The sequence below is a fragment of the Elephas maximus genome, chromosome 22 (assembly GCF_024166365.1).
Source record: "Elephas maximus indicus isolate mEleMax1 chromosome 22, mEleMax1 primary haplotype, whole genome shotgun sequence".
NCBI lineage: Eukaryota > Metazoa > Chordata > Mammalia > Proboscidea > Elephantidae > Elephas > Elephas maximus.
This window is the reverse complement of record NC_064840.1, coordinates 12,532,598-12,540,437: the sequence shown is the minus strand read 5'-3', so window position 1 is coordinate 12,540,437 and position 7,840 is coordinate 12,532,598. Positions and strand designations below refer to the sequence as shown.

At 53.0% G+C, this 7,840-nt stretch overlaps 1 long non-coding RNA gene across 3 annotated transcripts in view; it reads left to right on the top strand.

Moving 5' to 3' along the window:
* The first annotated feature begins 4,643 nt into the window (after positions 1–4,643).
* LOC126065358 (uncharacterized) overlaps positions 4,644–7,840 on the top strand; it is a 131,062-nt gene continuing 127,865 nt past the window's right edge. For all 3 annotated transcript variants that reach the window (XR_007514842.1, XR_007514840.1, XR_007514841.1), the window contains exon 1: positions 4,644–4,732. This is a non-coding gene — a long non-coding RNA (uncharacterized LOC126065358). The remainder of the gene's footprint in view (positions 4,733–7,840) is intronic.

Genomic DNA, 7,840 nt, shown 5'->3' with positions numbered 1-7,840 from the left:
AATAGGATTCGCACTGTCAGGCTTTTCTGTTTTCCCTTTAGTCAGTTTTCTTTCAAGGTCGCCTGACCCGCTTTTAAAATGAGAAAACACACTTTCTGCACCAACACCACACACTTTGAGAAGAGTTGCCTGCAAAAAAAAAAAAAAAAAAGCGATTTTTAAAACATGTCCAATAGGAGCAGGGAGAAATGCCACTGCTTCTTTTAGCCAAAATTGGGGAGGGGGTGCCACTTCTAGGCTCCACTTTCAGCTCCTTAAAATAGAACTCCCCATGAGTGATTCCAACATTGCTGAGGACTGGGGATAGCACAGAGGTGGTGGTTTGATTCTCCTATTTTTTTTTTCTTTTGTATTTGTATTTGCTGGTCTCTGATTTCCTTAAAACAAAGAGGAATTTGCTGTTGTTAATATCGATGGTGTTTTGACTTAGTGCCTCAGAGAGATATTCACAGTACAAAAGTCAGGTGCTTGAGAGATGGTTGGAAGGAAAAAAAATTCATGAAGGTATATTTTGTGTTATAATTGTTGATGAGTTCTTTGGTTTTCTGTATTTTTCCCCCCCTCTCTAAAAACATCACTGAAATTTCAATAAATTTTTATTGAAATATCTTTGGGCCTCACGTTAATTGCTTTCTTTAGGAAACTTGCGAAGGTGAAGAGTGAAGAAAGAAGGGGATTCCGTCTCTTCCCTTCCCCCTTAAATAATTAAGACCTCCCCCAGTGAACTGCGATGAACTGTCACTGGAGTTAGGAAGCTAAAAACAAAAAGTCCCTTACTCAGGCCAGGGAAGCCGCTTCAATTTGAAATGACTTTTCCGTTAAATTTGGGAGCAAAAAGGGACACGGAAGGGGAGAGGCTGATTAGAATTTCGGATACTTAAGTTTTAATGGAAAAAGACTGCCCTGCCCCGCTCCCTAAGCCAGCTTTTCCCACACGAATACGGCCAAAAATAAATTCGAGGACTGCGGACGTTTTCGTTTTAAGCTTGCTCTCCCTTTCCACATCGATCTGGGGGAATCCAAGGCAAAAAATATCTCCCTGCGCCAGTGTTGGGCGCGGGAAAAGGCTAACAGAATCCGCGCGCGGCCAGACCAGGTTCTTGGAGAAATGGGCGAGACTACGTCCCCAACCCAGCAGTCTCTGCTGTCCCAGTTGGACCAGGCTGGCCCGAGGCTCCCCTACGAGGCTGCATCCTTTCTCCACGTTGCGCTTGGGAAGCGTGGCCCGCTCGGCGCACACTTAGCTGGGCCAAGCAAGGGAGGAGAGAACTTTTCCTTGCAAGAGAAAGGTAATTTCAGGTCGCATAGTTGACCCTCTCCAGGAGAAAAGTCACCCTGGAGGCCAACACCCTCCTCACTTCTCCCCTCCAACCCGCCTCCAGGCAGTTTGGGGAGTTGCCTTTTGAAGTTCAATTTATCTTAGAGACATTCAATAAAAAATGGTGAAGCCTGTGTCGGTCTTTTGGTCTTCAGCCTCCCCACCCCCAGCCTCTTCTCAGAGGTGTGTGTTAGGGTGGGGGGAGGCAGGAAGGTTCTGGAGGGTTAATCCTTCGGCCTTTTCTTGCCCTGGGGGCCGTGACGTGAGGACCCAGCCGGAGCCTGCCTGGCGGCTGCCTCCCTCCCCCCTCCCTAAAGCCCGCCAGCCCGGCCCCATGTCGCTGTCACCTACGAGCTGCCCGAACGGCTGGCAAAGAGGACCTCCCTCCGGTCTTCCATCTAGTACTTGGAAGGGGACCGAAAGGGAAATCTTTGGAGAGGCGGGCAAAGCCCCTTCCATTTTCGGCCAAGTGCGTGGAGACCCCCACAGCCTCTCCAGAGGTGGGAGGGAAGATAATAAGGGCGGGGGGGGGGGAGGCTTGGAAGACTTGAGCCAAGAGTATGGGGACCTTTGAGGTTGCACCCAGGAGGGCCCGAAGATCCCCAGGGCGCGCGCCGTATGCTCAGAGGCGCCTTGAGACAGGGCAGGTTCTTATCCCCACCATCGCGCGCAGTGCCTGCGCCCCCCAGAAGGTGCAGTCCCAGGTGGTGGAGAAAATAGCTCAGCCTCAGAGAAGGAAGAAAAGCTACGCTTGCTTTTCTCGATCCAGATTCGCTCACCTCTTTCCCTCCCCACCCCCTAAATCGGGAATGGTGCTCAGACGTGTGTGTCCGGCCTCTCCTACAGGCTGGTCTTTTTTTTCTTTTTTAATCTCCTGTGTATCTTATTTGTATATAGTGATGTTAATGAGTAACTCCTGTGGCGCTGATGGACAGGGGTGAACCGCTCGCAATCTCTCTGGATTTCGTAGCCTATTACTCACCTGGCGCCGGTCGCAATCTCGCCGCAGGCTTTATGGTGGCGGCGGACGCCGCGGAGGCCACTCCGGACCGGCGCCTTGGCCTTTTTTTTTTTTTTTTCCGGGCTTCGAGTGCCACCTATCTGTCTGATCCGCGAATGCGCCCCGGTCGCCGCCGCTCGCCCGGCACCCCAGAGCCTCCCGGGCTCAGGAATTTGGGTGCTCCACCTAGGTCCCCTTCTTATCCCCGCCACCCCCAGCCCGCGCTCTCCCCCTACCCAGCCCCAGCCTCGGAAGAAGCAGCCGTCGTCTCTTTCCTGGATATCCCTTTCACTCCTGTTTGGGCCTCAGATGAGAAAAACAGCCCTTCCAGCTCGTGCATTTCCAAAGAACGTTAGGAAATTCAGGGAAGGGACCTTCCCTCATTATTCCCTCGGCCCCAGTACCTTGCTGCTGTGTATAGGAATCTCCGGCAGCCCCCCCCCCACCCTGCCCTGCATCTAAATTCCTGATGGATAGATGGCAAGAGAAAGAATTTCATTCTCCTCAACATACACACCTCGATATCTACCCTGGATGTAACATCCCTTTCCCTGCAAGCCCCATTCCTTACTTTATAACTTTGGAATTTTTTATTTTGTAATCTGGCTGCGTCTACAGGGACAAAGGCCAGGGTTCGCGGGAGCAGCAATCAGTGAGGGCCCCAGCTGGGGTCAGCTACCGCGGCTTGCGGGGGCCCAGCGACTTGGCGATATGTAGATTTAAGGTGACAAGTGCGGGTGCTAGCCGAGCCCTCCAGCTCCCGCCTCCGCCCCTGCAGAAGGTGGGCTCCCAGCCGGACTGCGCCCCGGCGTCTGAGATCGGCGGGCAGGGAGGGGTGGGCTTGCCTTTTGCTGAGCTTTGAGCCACGGGTGAAGGCGTCTGGGTTCCTGCTGACCTCCCGGCGCTAATTGCAGGGGCCGAAGGGCACGCTCGGCCAGAGCGGGGTCACGACCCTGCGCTCCCTCCTCCCGGGTCCCGGCAGGCCCGAAGGAGCCGAGCGTGTGCAAGCGTGTGTTTATGTGCGTGTGTGTGCGTATGTGTGTGTGTAAGATCTGCGCTGTCCCCGGACCCATCCTTTCTTTGTGGGGAAATTCCCGGGGTGTAGATCCTTTAAAAAATTCCACCCAAGGATGAAACCCTAGGGTCTGACCTTTCCCCTAAGCGAGCAGACAAGCAGCCGCCTTTGGACGCCGCAAGAGGCTTGAAACGCTTAGCGGCCTCGAACTTTCTGCCTCGTTGGTTTCCAAATTTGACCTCAGACGACCAGCCGAGAGCCTGGTTGTTCGCAAGCATATGGGAGGCTGCGGAGACGCGACTTGGCCTCTTAACGTACGTAGTCGTATATGTTCCTACCTATGGGTAACTCTTGGGGTGTTTGTATTCTGGGACCAGGCACTACAGGTGTTAGAAGTCTAAGCGGGTGTGCGCCTGCCTATACTTGTGCGTGCCCCATCTGCAAACGTCTCTTCCAATTTGGAGTTAGAAGTTCCTGCTCAAGACAGTTCCGGATGTAGATACATTTGGTTGTTTTATAATCAAGATGCATATGATCAAGATGTGTATGTTGCATATATATACATAATAGTTGGCATATCAGGGACACGTGCACCCGGTTAAACACCCCACAAAAGTGATCTCCTTTAATACTTACGATTAACCCTATCAGGTGTGGACAAGTTTTAATCCTCGTTAGACAGAGGAAGAAACTGAGGCACAGAACACTGAATCACTTACCCCGGATCACCTAGGAAATTGTGGAGCCAGAATTCCAACCTAAATGGAATCCAGGGTCCGCCCTCAACCACTCCTGCTACCTCAGGTGGAGGCGTACATACCTGTGGTACCTATGTCCCGGATGCACAGAAATCTATGGGTGTGGTGTGTTCTGGCTTTTGGTGTGTGTTTTGTGCGCTTTTCATTCCAGGACATTTTAATTTCTTCGGGCATCTGTCGCACAGTGTGCAAGTGAGGCCTCTGTTTCTAGGCTCCACTCACTGGTCCAACCTCCCCGCTGCCCGGTGGGACCCGTCGGGGCGAAGACCGTGGGGTCAGGGCCTTTGTTCCAGGTAGATGAAGAGAGGGGTGGATTGGGGACGGAAAACACCACTTTAAACTGCCTCTGGCGGGGCTCTGAGGCGGATACCTGGTTTTTGCTTGGATTTGAGGGGCAAGGGAGAGGGAATTAGACCCGGCGTGTGCAGGTCGGTAGGGCAACCGCGTTAATTCTAGGGTTTTCCTCAACTCAACTCCCCGCCCCCCCCGCCCCCCCCCCCCCCCGTCGGTCATGAAGCGTGACTCCAGCTTTGAGTGTCTCAGGCTTTCCTTGCCTGGCCTCCGATACTCCTCCTGTCCCTAGAGTTTGCTGTGCGGCATCTACCCAGGGGCAAAGGCTGTGTCCAGCCCTGTGATTGCAGGTGGGTCTCTGGGGCACAAAGATTGCTGGCTCTTTTCCTGGTTTGACCCTGCCCAGCTTCCAGGACCCTATGCAAATATAGTTTTTCCTGCCCTTTTCCCCCCAACACTGGCCCCAGGTGGGAGTCCAGCGCTAGGCTAGCCTAGTGGGGAGACCGATTCCACCATGATGGGAGGGAGAAGTGGTGTCTGGGGCGCAGCCCCGCTTTGGAACAGCAGTGCCTGGTTAGGGGCCTGCATGGTCCAGGTTCCCTCAGTCTGGGCAACTGTAGGCCCCATGCACCTGGAGAGCCAGGGTTCTGGCTTGGCTGCAGACTGGGCAGGGCTGAAACAACAGATTACTTGGAGAGGGAATGGGGACCCCAATTCCATTTGTCCAAGACATAAGCACCTTCTGTCCGGTGGCTGGGATGAAGTCAGGCGGCCTTCGAGTCTCAACTGTGCTGCCTGGACCCAGTCCCTGAATGCTGGGGGCACCCAGCTCAACACCGGGAACTGAAAGGAGCGGGAGAAGGCTTAGGGACAGGGGCATCTGAACCTGGATGGATACCTTCCGAGTCCTCCGGGTCTCCACCCTCACCCCTATTCCAAGGATCCCAGTCAGCCAGTCTATTTCAGCTTTTGAAATACGATCCCCGCGCCACATCGGTTACCGGCTAATGACCAGGGCTCTCATTTCGCGTCAGGGAATTGCCCCCGATGAAAAGATTGCTTCCCTAGGCCCGCACCAGCAAAGCCTTGCCAATGCGTTCTTGCCACTGGCACCGCCTGCCTCTCCAAGGTCCCCAAAGCGTCACGGACACCCCAGGCACAGAACTGACATTAGGGCGAGTACTTCCTTCCTGCCACTTATGCGCTTTGCGCTCCACCCTCGTCCCCAGCGCCAGCATCTAGCATCTTTTACGTAACAGTTTTTAATGCCCTGACCTGGCGTCCCTCACGTGCGCAGTAGTGAAAGCGGAGCGCCAGCGGTCTGAGGTTGTTGCTTTAGCCGCCTCCCCTCCCCGGATCTCCCAACCTGGTTATAGGAGCGCCCTGTGTGAGCATTTTGGGGGCAAGGAGGGGAGTTCAGCTCTGGGAGTGTGCCTGCGGGATACTGCACCCGCCACCCCAATAAAAACTCGACCTTCTCATGGCCCTGGTCTCCGAAGGCCACCACCGTTTGGCTAGCTGGACGTTCTCTAGGGCAGGACCCTTAACGGGTGAGGGAGGGTCACAGCATCAGCGAACCCCCTGAAATCCTATACAAAAGCTTGTGTTATTGGGCATATGTGCATTTTTTCAAGGGAGCGGCGACCTACAGCTTTCTTGGGATTCTCAGAGAGTGGAGGACCTCAGTGAATTAAGACCAGCTCACTGCTCAGGGGAGAAATGAGTGGAGGGAAACCCTTTAGGGTGGTCCTTGGCAGTCCCTGGTGACTCCAGCCTTGACCAAGTCCCTTTCAGTCTTAAGCACTCCGTCTCTCTTTCTGTCTCCCTCTCTCTCACCTTCAGCAAAGGACACCATTTCCTTGCTTGTTTTGAAGCTAAGCCTCCAGACCCGGAAGGCCTCAGGCATTGTATAATTAGTTGATTAATTAAATGACATTAATTTATCAACCAGATGATTAGGAGCAGTCATTATCACCCCCAGTGAATTCTGTGCTAATTTCCTGTTGCTAGGGTCACCCCCAGTCGGCTATCACAGGTAATAAAAGGAAACCACTTTTCATAAAACAAAATTACTTTTTACTAGGTTCCTCCCACCTCAAGGTCTAGGGGGAAAGGGGCCGCAGGGGGAGTCCCTGTTGTAGAGAGACAATTGCGGTTCATTTTGGGGGTTTCCTTGGACTCCACCCTCCTTTGCCTTCCGCCTCCATATACATTTGGTGTTAACATCTGTGCGCAGATCTTCCGAATGACTTAATTGTTTCATTAAGGCCACACCTGGTAGACGCAGGCCCTGAATTTTGGAAGATAGGGGTGTGTGTGTGTGTGTGTGTGTGTGCGCGCGCGTGTGTGTGTGTGTGTTGGAGGGGGATAGTTTGGGCCCTGACTTTTGTCTTCAGAGCAAAAATTAACAAGGCAAAGGCTGGGCTCTTTTTCAATGCAGGCAACTCCCTTCCTCTCTACTGCCCAGCTGACTCGAGAACAAAGTAGGCACCTACCCAAATCAGGTGTGTGGGGTCCCGGCGTAAACATGCACAGCCACCCGACCAATGTGGAAAATAGATGCTTTCACTTTTTATTCAGAGGAACACACCAACAGTACACGGAAAGTGCCATACACAGAAAGAATCATCCTGAACATTCCAGAATGTTCAAGGGGAACTCGAGTTATTCTTCATTCCTCTCCTCTGATAAAATGGAGACTGTCAGGGGAAGACCCTCATCACCCTGAAGCGCTGCTGAAATGAATCCCACTTGGTTCTACTTGGCCCTGGCGTGAAGGCAAGATTGATTTCCAAAAAATAATGGGAGCTAATGCTGTGTACTTTTTACCACTACCACACTGCCCCCAAACATCCCTACCTCAGTCCCCAACAACAGTAAATGCCCCGCCATCCTCTACTCCACCCCAAACTTTCCCCCACAGAGCTTCTTGCCGGCAAATCACAAGAACAATGTGGATGGTGAGGCCAATGTTTTAAGACAGCCTGCATCTGACTTGCTGGGTCCTGGGGCCATGGTGCCTTTTCTCTGGTAGTAAGTGAACAGGCCTTTTCTGCACTGGTTTATTTGACAGTAAAGCCCTCCTGGTGTAAACGCCCGATTTCTGGAAACATCCTGGCCTCTGAGGCAGGACAAAGCACTCGAAACAGGAAGGGTAAACTGCAGCCAATCAGCACTACCTCTCGGTTCCTCCAGGGGAAATGTTCAAGCTACCTGTTTTGCAGGCTCAGGGAAAGGAGGGGACATCAATAAAAGAACCTGAACGCCAACGTTCTCTGGCTCCTTCCATAGGCCGTTCCTTTGCCGCCATCTGTTGGTTCTACCGGGAAGTGCATGAGGCTTCTCCAAGATTCTGGGGGGCTGTGAAGCAAACAGGATCCCTAGTGGTGCACTGGTTAAGAGCTCAGGCTGCTAACCAAAAGGCTGGCAGTTCAAATCCACCAGCCGCTCCTTGGAAA